The 15,768-nt window shown below is 33.5% G+C and overlaps 1 pseudogene; it reads right to left on the bottom strand.

Moving 5' to 3' along the window:
- Nucleotides 1-10,486: 10,486 nt before the first annotated feature.
- On the bottom strand, nt 10,487-15,534 carry LOC101262871 (beta-fructofuranosidase, insoluble isoenzyme 1-like; annotated as a pseudogene).
- Between the last annotated feature and the right edge of the window lie 234 nt (nt 15,535-15,768).

Here is a 15,768-nt window from a genome sequence, read left to right as displayed (position 1 = left end):
TTACATATGGATTTAATTATAATAATGTGATTCTATCTTTTCATGCATTAATTCATGAAATTCCTCTTTCATCAACAAAGACCCACATCATTAGATCACAACTGAGAAATCTGGGAATTTCATGATTCTTAGGGATATATCATAAAAACCATAGGAAATCATCAATTAATGCTTTATATAACATAATTCAACCCTTATAATCAAGTCTTAAAGGAAAGCATGACTTTTTAATAAAATCATAACATTTAGGGATTTCTATCTTTTTGAAACTGGAGATTTTAAGAGAAATGCATGAATGAAAACTACCATACCTTAACAACAAATCCCAATGAAATTGATGTACAAAATTTTTCTCTTGACCCTAGCTTGAATCTCCTTCTTCTTCTTCTTCTTTTTCTTCTTCTTCTTCTTCGACTTTCTAGAGAGAATACTTTATAGAGGATGAACTTAGGGATTCTTTTGGGTTTCGTAAATATGACTTATTTGGGGATATTTAGAGTAAAAGTAACTTATATAGCAACCCTAGACTTAGGAAAAACAACCTCACTTAATTTGGATTAGAAGCAAAATTGACCAATTAATTGTAAACTTAAAGTGACCTTCCGAGGGACTAGTGAGGTCTCATGAGACGTGGTCCCATTCGCGGACCTTGATAAAGTATCTAAGGTGGCCACACCTTTCCCCCTCATTTCCAAGTAATCAACACAACCCCTCCCATGGCCCGCGGTGGTCTTCATGAGACGTCAAGTGGCTCGTGGGGAGGGTTCTCTGTTGGGTAGCCTTGGCATAGATACTGCCTAGCCTACCAAGAGCCACAACACGTCCCGTGTTCCTCACTATTATATGTCATGGTGGTCATGATAGCTTGGACAATGTCTATGGGAGAGTGTACTGCCCAAGTCCTCTCCCTTGGCCCTAGTTACGAACCCCAAAATGAACTAGGTTAATCTAGAGACTCACATGTTCTTTAAGAGTTATTAACATGTTGATAAAGTCTTTTACAACTTGTATAGTTTGTTTGAAGATGTTTGGAAGTCAACCGTCCAAGAACGACCAAGACGTTCAGAGACTTGTCCTCTATGTGCTTGTGTGTGTGCCTTAGTGTTTTGATGGATATTTTGGTTGTTGTTTGAGGTCCAAATCAGTGTTGAGGACCATAGGACTTAGATGAACATTTTTCATGGTTTATTGTCCGGGTATGACTCCACCAAGAACCTTGAAAGGGCCCTAGAGGATGACCCCATCTACTTGACAAGAAGCTGCCAAGCAACCTCCTTGATAGCACAAAAAATGACCCAAATGACGGCCAATTGACCAATCAGCGGCTCGTCAAGGGTGGGCGTTGATCATTCCTGAAAAGTCTGCAGGTTTCAAACCTCTAACCCAAACCACTAACCCGTTTGATGGGGCGTGGACCAGACCATGATCTGTGGTTTGGTGGTGTAACACTTCAAAAGTTCCATGACGTAGTCTTGAGCCTCACTAGATGAAGCAATACTTAAAAAAAAATTTCTAAGCCTAGAAAAAGTAATAAACTCAATTAGGAAGTCTTAGAGTCAATATCAAGAAATGACCATGACATCCGGAGATTTGTGAAGGATGAGCTAGCGTGCCTTGGTGTGTTTCAAAGGGGTTTAAAGAGTCCGAATTAAGTAAAATTTGGAGGTTTAGAATGTATAATAGAGTGTTTTTAGGGTTAAAACATCTGGGTTAGACACCCCAAGAACCACTCTAAGGGTCCTTGAGGATGACCCTATATTTGACCTTAAAAACAGTCTTGTGGCAGTGTGCAACCACGAGACCAAATGATGAGCCGTCGTTTGGTGGAAGATCTATCGATGTTGTCATTGTTTTACCCTTAGCCTCAGCACCAAGAGCCTTTAGAAAGGACTCTCCGACCAGAACCAAGGATGATCAGCACGGTCCATGGTTTGGTCGACGGACCATTGACGTGCAGTCGTCGATTGGGGCCTGGTGCCCTGTCTCAAATTTGCCAAGGAATCCATCTCAAGTTCGTGGAAGAATCATCCCTAAGGTATGATTTCTTTCACTCTTGGGATTTTCTCCAAGAGGTCCTTTCAAAGAGATTTTCAAACTTCCCCAAGACTAGGATTTCAATCTATACATGGGTTCTCCTTTCAAAAAAAAATTGTTATTCAATTGTAAGGAATTATAATCTTTTATTATTGATTAACTATGTAATCATGGATAATTATTGGTAATCACTTGATATTTCCCCTTGGACCCTCGTTCTTCCCTAAACTCATTATATCTTAGAAATTCTATGGTAATTGTGAAACATGATGAGCATATGATTATGTAGAATGATAACTTCTATGTATTACTTCTCGAATTTATTTTGTTTATATACTTTTTATTTATTCTTTTGTAATGGAAGTATGAAGGCCATGAAAGGACAAGAAGGTATGAAGGTTTATTCTTCTTGATTTTAGTAATGCTCCTATGTCTAATGTGTTGTTTTGATGTTGATGACAAGCATTCCTTATTCTTAACTCTAGAAATTTGAAATAACTATGAAGTATGTATGTATGTTATGATATGATTATTATATGATTGAAAGTAGTTTCTCATGATTATAATAAAGCGTTGAGTGAAAGGTGTAATCAGGTGTAGATGGTTTCTAAAGTGAAAGGATTGTTCTCACTTATGAATACCTATGAGCTATTATGATGATACGTTTTCTAAAGTGAAAGCATTGTTCTCAGTTATGAATACCTATGAGCTATTATGATGATACGTTTACATAGGAGTCTAGTAGAGACTAATATGAACTTGAATGATGAGTAAATATGATTACTAAAGGGAACACATGCTTAGCACCGGAAGGGCATGTAAATGAGATGGGGATCTTACATTTAGTAAGTCCAGCTCTCCACATGGGTTTACTCATGTTTAGTAAGATCGAATTCCCAAGTTATGTGTTGTCTCATGAGATGGAAACCTTTATGCCAATCAAGTCAAGGTTTTTAGTAACAATCTCCTTAAGCCTTAACTATGTGCTCACATAGGACTCCATCTTAGTAGATCCACCTAGATAGGTATGTATGAAAGGTTATTACCTTAGGAAAGTGTTAAGCATTAATTTTTGGTGTGGAATTAGAAAATCGGATTTCATGTATCTCACATGGTCTAATGTCGGTTATTTCACTTTTTTCCCTAGTGTAAAAGTAAATGAACAAGTTAAGCATATGAACTCTTATAGGGAGGCTTTTCTTTAAGGTTTCTACATAGTGTGAGGAAGGGTATGAGACTTTTCTTACACATTGCACATATGGTATCCTAAGATATGGTTCTAATAGTGTTCTTTTACGATTAAGTTGATTATATTTTATGCATATCAAGTTATATATGACCTGATGAATAAAGCATGTCATAATGAAACATGAGGTTATATTGTATGGATGAAGTAGGTGACTTAATGTGATACTTGGATGACATTGCACAAGTATTGCTTAAGTTGCTTATATGTTGGGTTAATATCATGTTGGGTTGAGTTATGATGTTTTATTGAATGTGCATGTTAAGGTTATTCAATACTACGCATGGTTTTGACTAAATTGTCCCTTTTCTAATGTATTGATGATTTTTATTCATAGAAGTCATACATAGTACATGTGGTTTATTTTTAACCCATATTTCTTCCCTTTTCCCAAACATTGTAGGTTTCGGCCATTGAGAGCTTCTAGGCTATTTGCAAGGAAGACTTGGACCTTTTCCCAATTTGTTGGCGAGTCTTGACGTCCGAGGATGGTGACACTTCTCTAGCTTTATTAGTATGTGATATGTCTAAGACAATTGTTTCTTTCCTCATCTTTTGGAGACTCTGTTGTAAGCCTATATGTGGCATATTATGCCCAAGTTATTATGCTTCTATTATAAATGATTTATATGTGAGACAATTATTAGACTACTTTATGAATTGATTATGGTTTGTATTAAGAAGTATATGTACACTTCATAAATGAGAAGTTTATGTAAACTTCCTTTATATGATAAACGAGAAGTCTAAGTATACTTCACTATGTAAAAGTTTTAAATTTTCCTCATTTTATCTACCTATAATATACTAGGATGTATGTGCTAAGGGATAATTTAAGTCCTCTTCAAGGACTAAGACGCCAGTTATGTCTAGGGGGTGCTCCCCGATCGTGACACGTGGACGTCGATTGAACCTGCAAAAGTTGTTGAGGTGCGGACAAGCTAGGGATGATATAGTAAATTCACCCCTAGTTCTTTTATAAGAGCATTTAAGTTACTAAACTCTCATTTAGACCCTACCATCTAAATCAAAACCTTTCCCTCTCAAAATAAACTCTCTCTAGAACCTCCATTGAAGACTAAGCTCAAGAACAATCTAGGGCCTAGATTCTAATGGTTTCTTCTCCAATTTTTGTGGGCTTCTCATGTAGTAAGGTATGTTAACCCTTTATCCTTAGTTAATCTTTCATAGAAGGATTTATTTCAAAGATTTTTTCAGTATTACTTAAAAATCCTATCTTTTAGTCTAGCCATGGGTTCATTGTCAAACGAGTTTCAAAGACATTTTAGTGATGAGTTGATGATTATTCAATTTTTATGATAATTTCCTAAGGAATTTATGAAAGAATGCATAATCCATCTATTTCTAAAATTGGCCTATAATGTGGGTCTTGAGATCTTGATTATATGTTAATCCAATTGTGATTAGATTGTTGTGTATTGCTTAATGTTAATTCTATTTATGTTAATTAATTATGAATTTTTGATAATTGATAAATGGTGATCATATCTTCGAGAAGGGGTAAGTTCACCTAAATTTGTAATTATAGTATTGGAGTTGACACTGTGGTATCGTCCACTTATGGTGGTGGTGTTAACATTATTGTATATCTATCTATGTTGTGATCATGACCTTGAAGGCAATAGATGTGAAATGAGTTAATAGTATGATTATCATGTTTATGAAGTTGTGTAGTCTACAATTCTAGTAGCATAATCTATATATATATATGTGTGTGTGTGTGTGTGTGTGTGTGTGAATGATGTTATTAGGGTTAGGTATGGTCTACATGTTGATGGTGATGACCCTTACCTTTGTAACCCTATGTCAATATGTGATCCTATGCATGTTAGGAGTCCTAGATTCAAATTATAATGATGTTCTTGTCTTCTATGCTATAATGTTGGGTGTGGTCTATAGTTCCTAATACTCTATATGTGAGTTGTTCATGAACTAAGGGATGTTCTACATGACTTGTGATATTTGGAGGATGGTTTCCTCAATAGCATGTGATTTATATTATGTGATCATATTGAAAAATATGCGTACACACACACTCTTGCATAATTATCAGTATGATAGATTTAAGGTGTCAATTGAAAGAATAGTTCTCATATGGACTTTTGACACCTTATTATGCATGTAAATTATATGATTACGAGCATGTGTGGTCTGGAAGTGTTTATGTGAATGTCTTGCACATATAGGTACACACACACATGAATATATGAATGAACTAGACTAATGATAGTCTAGGAATGAGATTCGCATGGATGGTTTCCATAATTGTATTCTATAGACTATCATATGAAAATTATGATTACGTGAAAGTACATTCTCATATAATGTAGGTTCTAATATGAAATTTCATTCTCATCTTAGGAACCTTTGAGCTATATGATGTATGATGTATCAAGTCCTTAAAGCCTACCTTTATAATTAATGATAAGTAAATGCATAAAGATATTAATGAGAGAGTTTATGCTTAGCGCTGAGTGGATATGTAGAATGAGGAAAACACTACTCCGTTAATGCAATGGGTTGGGTCATCCAAGTGATACTCATGAGATGGAAGCTTCTTCGCTAATGCAATAGGTTGGGTTTCTAGAAACAATCTCACTATCCATTAATTATGTGCCCCGTAGGTTCTAGCTAGTGGATCCACCTAGATAGCTATTATGTATGGTTCTATCTTAGAAAGTAGAACGCCTTCTTTCGGTGTGAGGTTATATGACATTGAATTCCATGTAGCTCACATGGTCTACTTCGATTATGGCTAAGTCTTCCTAAAGTCAGGAAATGAACTAAGATAATAATATGAGTATTACTCATGATTTCTCGAAGAGTCACTTATTGTAGGTAGGAAGATGGACCCTTCTTATGCATTGCACAAGTGGACTCAAAAGGAGGGTATTATTAGGTTCTTTTATGAAATAAGATTTATGGTTCATGTATGTTGATAGAAATGCATATTAAGGTTGAACTAACTTAACTTAAGACTTTGAAGTGTGATTATCCACGTGAATTACACTTATGACTTGTAAATGAGTCTACTTAGTATATGTGGAGGTATGGGAATCCATGTGTACATTGCACAACAAAGCTTATGAAGGTGTTGTGAGGGTGGCTTTCCTATAATATGAACCAAATGAGTTATGATTAAGATGTAGTGAATGAAAGAGTTCTTATGTGACCCTTAATGAAGTATGTTGGTCTTATGTGTAAGGTTAAGAGTACGTGTTGTATCTTATTTAATGTGATGTTTCTAAGTCTAGGATGACTTCGTAGGATCACTTGGTATGAGTAGCAGTATGGGATGCTACTTGTAAATTTCATTAGTGTGACTTAGGGATTGTCTTGGATGATGGTTTTTATGTGTCGATTAAGTCCTACAATATGCTTATGACTTTATGCATATATGAGCTTGTATTGATGAATTCCTTCGCATGAAGGATTTTCATTGGTGACCTTAAGGTGATACATTATAGTAGGCATTACTTAAGGGTTTCTTAGTGAAAGGATCTAAGGTAATAAGGAAGGTAATGTACTAGAGCAATTGAGTGAATCTTAATGTGATAAAATAGCTTCATGTCTTTCTATGTGTGATATTCATGTCTATATGTTGTATGTGAATATATTGTGCTTACGGTATCAATTGTTCATGAAGTTTAACAAAAGGCACGATGCATGATTTCTAACTAAATGTCCTCTTTAAATCATGTTTTGCATGGTTATCATAATTAGTGCATTTATTATACCACCGTTCTTCATCTTTTCCACAATGTGTAGGTGGTGATGGCTAAAGGATCTTTCATTGAATAAGAATCTTGGATTCTTATTTCCAAGTTCAAGTGTGTCCTTACGTTTTAAGGACCTTCATGTCAAGGTATTTTTTAAGTTCATGTAATAGTTTAGTTTATCATTTTATGTGGTGAAGGGTCGTGTCCCTATCCTATTCTATTCAATTGAGTTGTGTCTTAAGATGGCAAAAGAGACTTAGTGTATTAACTATGTACTTATGATTTTATAAGGGAAGTGATGTTCTAGCATTTGATGTGCTATGAAAAGTATTAAATTTTCCTCTAAATTTCTACGATGATGCAATGAATGAATGATAAGAGGCTTTTCCAAGACCTCCGAAAGGTCGACGACGGCGTTAACTTCTAGGGGGATCTCCCCAGTCTTTAAAGCCCTTGCACACTTACATAACTCTAACCCTCAATGTTTAGCTTTAGTTTAGCCTACTAGATTCTAGGGTATTACACATTTTTTATATTATTTTAGTTTTTGGACTTCATGTATGGGATACGTTCCACACACCTCTTATGTACTATATCGATTTGAGACGACACTTAGATTAATGTTTCATTACAAACTCTTTTATGTTGAGATTGTCTTTTTGATCTTTTATTTTTATTATCTTGTATAATGAAGGCCAAAGGGCTTGTATGGGGTCTCTCGGGGTCTTGAACACCATGTTACGCCTATGGTTACCTTGGGTCTTGACAAACTTGGTAATAAGAGCACAATGTTTAGAAAGGTCATAGGAAGTCTCATAATCCACATCGGAGTACACCGAGTATAGTTTTTTTTAATAAGTGTGAAGCGTGTCACACTTATGAATGAGATGATATAACATGTTTAGGAAACTCAACTTCTTTCATTACTATAAAAACATTCAATAGAGTTTAACTATATATCATTTCTCTCCTTATCTTTATTCGATGCTCTACAAAATATGATCACTAGAATGTTATATGCTAGACGGAATGCGGGAGAGAATGTAAATATAGAGACTCCTCCTTAAGTTCTGTTTGATCCTTTTGCCAAGAAAGTATGCAGAGTTTAGGAATGATTTTCAAGTGTTGGCTCAAGCCATGATGGCCAAGCCAATAGGGAGGTTGAGGATCCAGTGAACCCAAATGTGAGTACGATAACATATACAGTGAGAGACTTCACTAGAATTAATACTATGGATTTTTATTGTTCTAAGGTTGAGGAAGACCTTCAAGAGTTCATTCATGAGGTTTAAAATATGTTGATGATCGTGGGAGTGACGCTGGTGCAGAAGGCGTAATGGATTGGTTTATCAACTTAAGGAGTTTTTTGAATATGGTCTAACCAATCAAAAGAAGGGAGAAAGGAAGATGTGGGTACTCTTGATTGGGAAAAGATCAAAATTGCTTTATTGATAGGTTCTTTCCCCTTGAGAAGAGCGAGGAAAAGGGGATTGAGTTAATCAAAGTTCGTCAAGAAAATATGAGTGTGAAAGAATATGCTCTGAAGTTCAAAAAATTTCTCGATATCCTTCCATTATGATTGTCTATCTTAGGGAACAAATGAGTAAGTTCTTTTTGGGTGTTTCTGAAATGGTTGTTAAAGAATGACGTACTAACATGCTCATCAATTACATGGACATTTCTCATCTCATGATTCATGCTCAACAAATCGAAGAGAAGAAACTTAAGGAAAGGTCTAGGTAGGAAAGGAGGTCTAAAAACGATGATTGTAGATTCTCACACTCAAAGTTCTATGGACATGGTCATTCTAAGTTTTGACAAAGGTTTTCCGCTCAAGGTTCTTGTAATTATCCATCTAAGTTCAACAAAGATAAGGTGTCTAAGTCTAAGCCTCAATGGGGGGATGGTAGTGGATTCTCATTGTACACTTGTGCTATAAATGGAAGAAAGCATGAGGGCAAGTGCTTAGCCGAAATGAATAGTTGCTTAAGTTGTGGAAAAAGTAGTCATAAAATGAGGGACTGACCTGTACTTATGGCTAAAGAGAGCTAAGGTAGACAATCTCCTCCTAGTGGTTCGATTTCAAGTGCTCCCAAGCAAAATTGATTCTATGCACTTTAGACTTGTGGTGAACAAGAGGGTCCTCCCGATGTGGTTATCGGTATGTCAAAAGTCTTCCAACTTGATGTTAATGCTTTACTTGACCCTGGTACTACCTTCTATTTTGTGATGTCATGTGTGGCTTTGGGGTTTGATATTCTTCTTGATGTGTTATTAGATCCTTTTTCGGTCTCCACTTGCGTTGGTGAGTCTAATTTTGTTAAGAGGGTCTAAAGAAAATGTTCCATCTCCTTGTTCCATAGAGTCACTCATATTGACCCACTAGATATTGATATGCTAGATTTTGACGTTATCCTTTGTATGGATTGACTGCATTCATGTTATGCGTCACTCATATTGACCTAGTAGATCTTGATATGCTAGATTTTGACGTTATCCTTGGTATGGATTGACTGCATTCATGTTATGCTTCTATTGATTATAGAACCCTTGTAGTCAAGTTTTAGCTTCCCAATGAATCCATCCTAGAATAGAAATGGGAAAAGTTTATGCCTAAGAGTCAGTTTGTTTCTTGTCTTAAGGATAGAAAGATGATTTCTAAGGGTTGTATTTACCATCTAGTAGGGGTGAGGGATATAGATTTCTAAGGGTTGCATTTACCATCCAGTTTGTTTCTTTTCTTAAGGCCAGAAAGTTGATTTCACGTGATAATTTATCCACCTCTTTCTTGAAGATACAAAGTGGTTTGCATCTTTGAGGTCGTCCCCTACTCCATTGAACTTTCACAGGGTGCATATTATGAAATTACTTGACTTTCATAAAGTGTTTCCACAAAGAATTTGGAGTTCGGAGATTCTATCATTTTTTGGTTTTGAAAGGCATGACAAGTGTCGGCAAGATTGTATAATGTTTATGTACTTTGGAATTTCTTTAAAGTTTTTGTATAATGTTTATGTACAATGATGAGAATAATTTTGCCTCCAACATTTACATAGTCCCTTTCCTTTCAATTTTAGTTCTTTTTCTCTAACAGAATTTATCATTCAAGGATTAAACAAAGTAGACCTGAATAGTACAATAGGCATATGGACTTAACTTCAGACTTCTAACCAAATTTTATTTGTAAATATGCAATCAAAATCAATCATTTTCCCATGGATGGAGAAATTCCCAACTTCATTAATCGAATTACATGTATATAAATCATTTATTTGTCTACAATTTATATGCATACACAAGGAATAAGTAAATACTTGTGTACTTTGATATGAAATAAGAACTTAATAGAAAGATAATTGCATTGAATAAGTGTCATTATTTAGTTTAGTAGAAAAGATGAATATTTTATTCAAGGTTTACTATACATAGAAAATTTACAAGTTCTCGTCCAAAAAAAAGGCCAACACAGAAAGAGAACGAAAAATTGAAAGCAATTATATTTTAAATCTATCTTTCGAATTTAGCCATGTTCCATGAATCAAGTGTCTCAATTTTGACCATCTCAGTACCATTATTGAAATCAAAGAGACGTGTGTCATAGATGGCTAAAGTTGGATAAACTCTTGATGTAATACATTTCTTTGCACCATCACCAAAACATTCAATAATGAGTGATCAATCTGGAAAATAAATCAATCAATTGTCAACATAGCAAAAGAAAAAAAGTTGAAATTATGAGTTTTGAGGGCATTTGATATGAAAAATATTTACTAAAGAAAGTTTACCTAACTCAGTAGCTACAATCTTTCATCGGTTAAATTTTTCTCAACATATCCGGAAAAAGATGGTTTATACATCTTTGAATGATTTCTAATGCTTCACCTATAAAATAAAAAAAAATAAAATATTATGGCAACTTTATCTTATTGGAAAAGCATAAGGATAACAACATTTTTTATGTTTACAATTATTAGATATCCAAAATTCATTGGCTCAACTAACTTATATCCGCATCACATTAGATATGTTAAACATGCAAAGAATTTTCTGTGAGTAACTTTTTTCATTTTCAAAATTTAAATCTAAGATCTCACTACAAAAGTTGTTGATAAAGAAAAGTTGATCAAAAGATAAATTTTGAGGCATCAGAATACATGAGAACCTTGTATTTATCTTGGGTCTTAGAAACTATAAAAAAAAATACAAGTGTAGACTATTTCAAGTTATTAGAAGACGATGTTAGGAGTTCAAATGGACCATGTCCACCATGAATTATCAAACCCTTAATATCACATACATCATGGGAATAAAGATCAGCCTAACTAGGATGACATTTTTCTACATTTTACTTCTCAAACTTGAAAAGGAAAATGTAACTTCAACATCAATTTGTCATCATATTACTACTCACCATTAGTTTTATATTTTTATTTTAAGAATAATTTCATACAAAAAAACATTCTGATCATCAAACATTTTACATTATTATAAATTTGAGAAATGGTTGCATGTCCAGGAAAATGATATTGTAGGATGTTCTAACATAAATTTTAGTGGTTGTTTAAATGACTCAAGCATGTATCTTATTATATGTCATTATAATTCATACAAAATATATATTTATTCTTGTAAACAAAAAGAAAAATTATCAAACCTGTGCAGATGTGATTCCTTGAACTTCCACATTTTCTCCCATATTTAATTTATAGTTTCTTAGCGCGATCTTTTTCATTATTAACATTTCAATTTCTTCAACCGACTATTAATCAAATGTTTTTCACTAATATCAATCCATAATTTATGAGGAATGATCTCTATTCCAGACCATCCTTTGTTGATGAAATATGTTGGAAAAATGTCATATTTATTTGTCCATCGCCACAAAATTCTTTGATTCTTGATAGTATCATAAAAGGTCTGAAATGCATAAAAATTACCATAATCCAGTCTCGATCCATTTCTTCCATTTATCATTGTATCATCCAAAACGTATCTATCTTTTTTCGTGTCAAAGGTAACAATCGTATATTAGTCAAATATGATAATATCCAAACTGACTTTCATGACATTGTCGTCATTAAACAATGTATTCAAACCATTTATTTTCTCCAATAAATACTCAAAACCATTAACTATTCTTAGTAGATGAATGAAGTGAGCGGGTTCGGTCCATTTCAAGAAGTCCCTACTCTGATACAATATTGACAATTGGTTATCATGATATTTCTAAGGTTGCCAACAATCTTTCTCCAACGCCAATCTTGACCTAACCAAGCTATAGTTGGATCACCAAATTTGATCTTGTTGATGCTCTCGTTAGCAACTATTAATGGGTTATTATCAAGCTTGATCTAGTTACGGAGAAATGGATCTACAACTTAGCTGGTAATGCATAATTTTGTACTTGAGTTTCTTTGTCATCCACTATTCCGGTGTATTGGATGACATGCTTATTTCCCGGAAGAACAATGATTTATCCAGACCAAGTTCCATATTTGTCGAACACCTCCGATGAATAAATTATTATTGATTCAGTTAATCATGTCACAGAACACTGAATTAGCTCAAATAATATTGCCTCCATTTGGGTTGTATTGATAAAATAGGTGATAGATTTTATTGTAATACATTAGACCTATTAAAATAATAAAAAAAAGGCAATAACCAAACTAATATAAATGAATCGAGAATTTAGCTAAAATTCAGTGAAAACTATTGAATACAAAACTTGATCTTACTAGTGGGATCTAATGTTGTTATTCGGACCATCCAATCAAGACCACCCTATAAAATAGAATTAAATTTAAAATGATTATTAAAGACATTTCAATGCAATTGAAAAAAGGTTCTAATATAAGAAAATAAATAAAATATTACTCAAGGATTAAATAGAAAATTTATATCGTATTACTAACTATTCACAAAGTATAGTACGTTTCACATATATTATATATTATGTTCATGATTATTTAAGAGGAAATAAAAGCTTATTTGCAACCGTTATATCAAATTATACTATATTTTTACCATGATCAAGTGATATATTAGATGAATATTATTTAACTACTCCCTCCATCCACCTTTTTTGTCATGATTTCTATTTTTTGAATCAAACTATAAGAACATTGACTGACATTTTAATTAAAATGTATTTTTTCATCATATTGATATGCAAAAAATGCAATTTATAGTACTTTTCATATAATTTTTGAATATCTAAATTTATTGTTTAATGTATCGAATTAATGTAATCTAATTTAACTTTCAAAATTAGTCAAATTGACTTTCAAAAAGCACAACATGACAAATAAAAGTGGTCGGAGGAAGTATGATTTTGTGATAACCATATTTGTTAAGACATATATTATCATATACGTACTGGTGTAATCATGAATAAGGATCATATGCAAATTAAAAAAGTTAATATATATATATATATATATATATATATATATATATATATATATATATATATATATATATATATATATATATATCTTATTATGTAAAAAGAGCTAACATAGAATATATAAATAAAAAAACATATGGAGAATCAAATATAAATAAGTCACCAACATGATTGTGGTAGTGGTAAGTACTCACTTTTGATGTGAATTCGTATGTAATAGAAATCCAATATAGCTACCAAAATTTAGATGAAAATAATAATAATGATGATGATGATAGCTTGGTGAAAACATTCTCACTATTCAGGATAGAAGAAGAGGGTATGTTCTTTGATGTTCATATTTTATGTAAAATCATGTGTTAATACTAATAAATCACCCAAGGGTATGGATATATATAATTATATATACATAAAATAATACAACACAAATATCAATTTGAGACACAAATTAAGACATTTAAAATCACCGAATATTACTACCGGATCTTGTGTTTTTCCTCATAAGAAAATACGAGAAAAAATTAGAGAGATAAAACATACCATTAATTTGTTGTTTAAGAGGCTCGAAATGATATCCAGTTCTAATATAACTTTTACCTAATCTTCCCGTTTTCAAAGCATTATTCTACTCGTTTTCATTTCTTGGCAAATTCTTTTCATTCTTTTCACTTGGAGATTCAAACCTCTATTTTTCATTAGATTTATTACACACCCTTTTTATTTCATCGCATCCTTCTTTTTCATTTCATTTTCAAGTTTTGCTCACACACAATTTCTTTTCCTTATTTTTTTTATAACAAGGGGTCCTTTGTTTTACAACAAGCTTCAAGATTTAGTCTCACTCTTTTTTCTTTTTTTTACTTTCACTTGAGTTTCTTATTCTTCTTTATTTTTTTCACGCCAACTTAAGTTTTTGGTCTAATTTAGCTATTCAAATAAAACAATGTTTAGAAGAGGATTCATGAGTGAGAAGTTAGGGAAATATTTGGTTCAAGATGTTTTAACAAGGTTGACAAGAAATAGTTTAGGCTCAAATGGTGACAAGATGGTTGCACACCTCAAGAGGTAGTAACAAAATATAGGACATTTGGGTTTCCTCTAAGATATTTTTCCCAAGATCATTTCTTGCATTCACCAAGGTTAGACAAGACTAACAAGGACAATTATAAGAATCAACAAGCATGCTTTCAAGTAGAACCTTTCATTACATGGAACTTCAAATACAATAATTTAGAACAACTCTACAAAATCAAGAAGCTTCTGTTCGATGTTTATTGCAAGACTCACATCAATACGTAACTAGTCAACACAATAATGAAAAAGATCATTCAATAGTAAAGTCACACCAATTTCTTCTTGTCATATCAACACAACAGACATCTTTCTTCATAATTACTATCTAAGACATCGATATTGGGTTTAATAGATCCTCGAAAGTCAACAATGACAACACAAGTAACCTCAATCATTTCATAGCCAAAAATCAAGGGACAATGGACAGAGAGATAAAATAAAACCAAAACAAAAATATCATAAGGAAAAAAAATACTACAATATCTCAAAATAATACTAAAATCAAAATACAATAAAAAGGGGGAATATAGGCACATGTGCTCTCACCTCGCCAAAAATAATCTAGCAATGTCCTCAATGCTATCAAAATATAAGTATGGGCGGAGAAACGAGTGAAAGGTCCTCCTGACAAGCGATGCGTATGAAGATCTTTGATCTTGAGGCTCGAGGGGGATGACCATCTTGAGCATCAATACTCGACACAATAGAAATAGAAGGCAACAAGGTAGAACTATCCGTGGCATATAGTACCCGACACATGGATATGTGGAAAGTGGCATATAAAGAAAACCCTACTACTGCAGCTCGTTGAAGTATCTAGAAGTGATCTCTCCAAAGTCTCTTGAACTATTGAATCCTCCATCTCTAGCAGCTCCTCCAGGGTCTTAGAAATCACCTGCACGTTCGCTCTCTTTCTCATCTGTCTCCTCAACTATATCATTACCAACCTCATTATCAACATCAACTAGTTGTTGAGCTAACCCTCCGAGTGCATTTTCTCTCATCTCAGTAGGATGAACAACCTCAGGCATATCGTGCTATGAAACCTTACCCCCAAAACATGCTAAGATTAGAGTACCTCAGTTGATCCACATAAGCCCAAGGGATATATATGCCCCCAAAACATGCTAAGATTAGTGTACCTCAGTTGATCCATATCATCCCAAGGGATATATATGCCTCTCCTCAACTCAGTCAAAATAGTATTTTTGCCCTCACATTGCTTTATATCCTCTACTTTAGCGGTCAGGTTGTCTAACCTCTCC

Source organism: Solanum lycopersicum, chromosome 10 (genome assembly GCF_036512215.1).
Source record: "Solanum lycopersicum chromosome 10, SLM_r2.1".
Lineage (NCBI taxonomy): Eukaryota > Viridiplantae > Streptophyta > Magnoliopsida > Solanales > Solanaceae > Solanum > Solanum lycopersicum.
The sequence above is the reverse complement of the archived record's forward strand: the minus strand, read 5'-3'. Positions and strand labels throughout refer to the sequence as shown.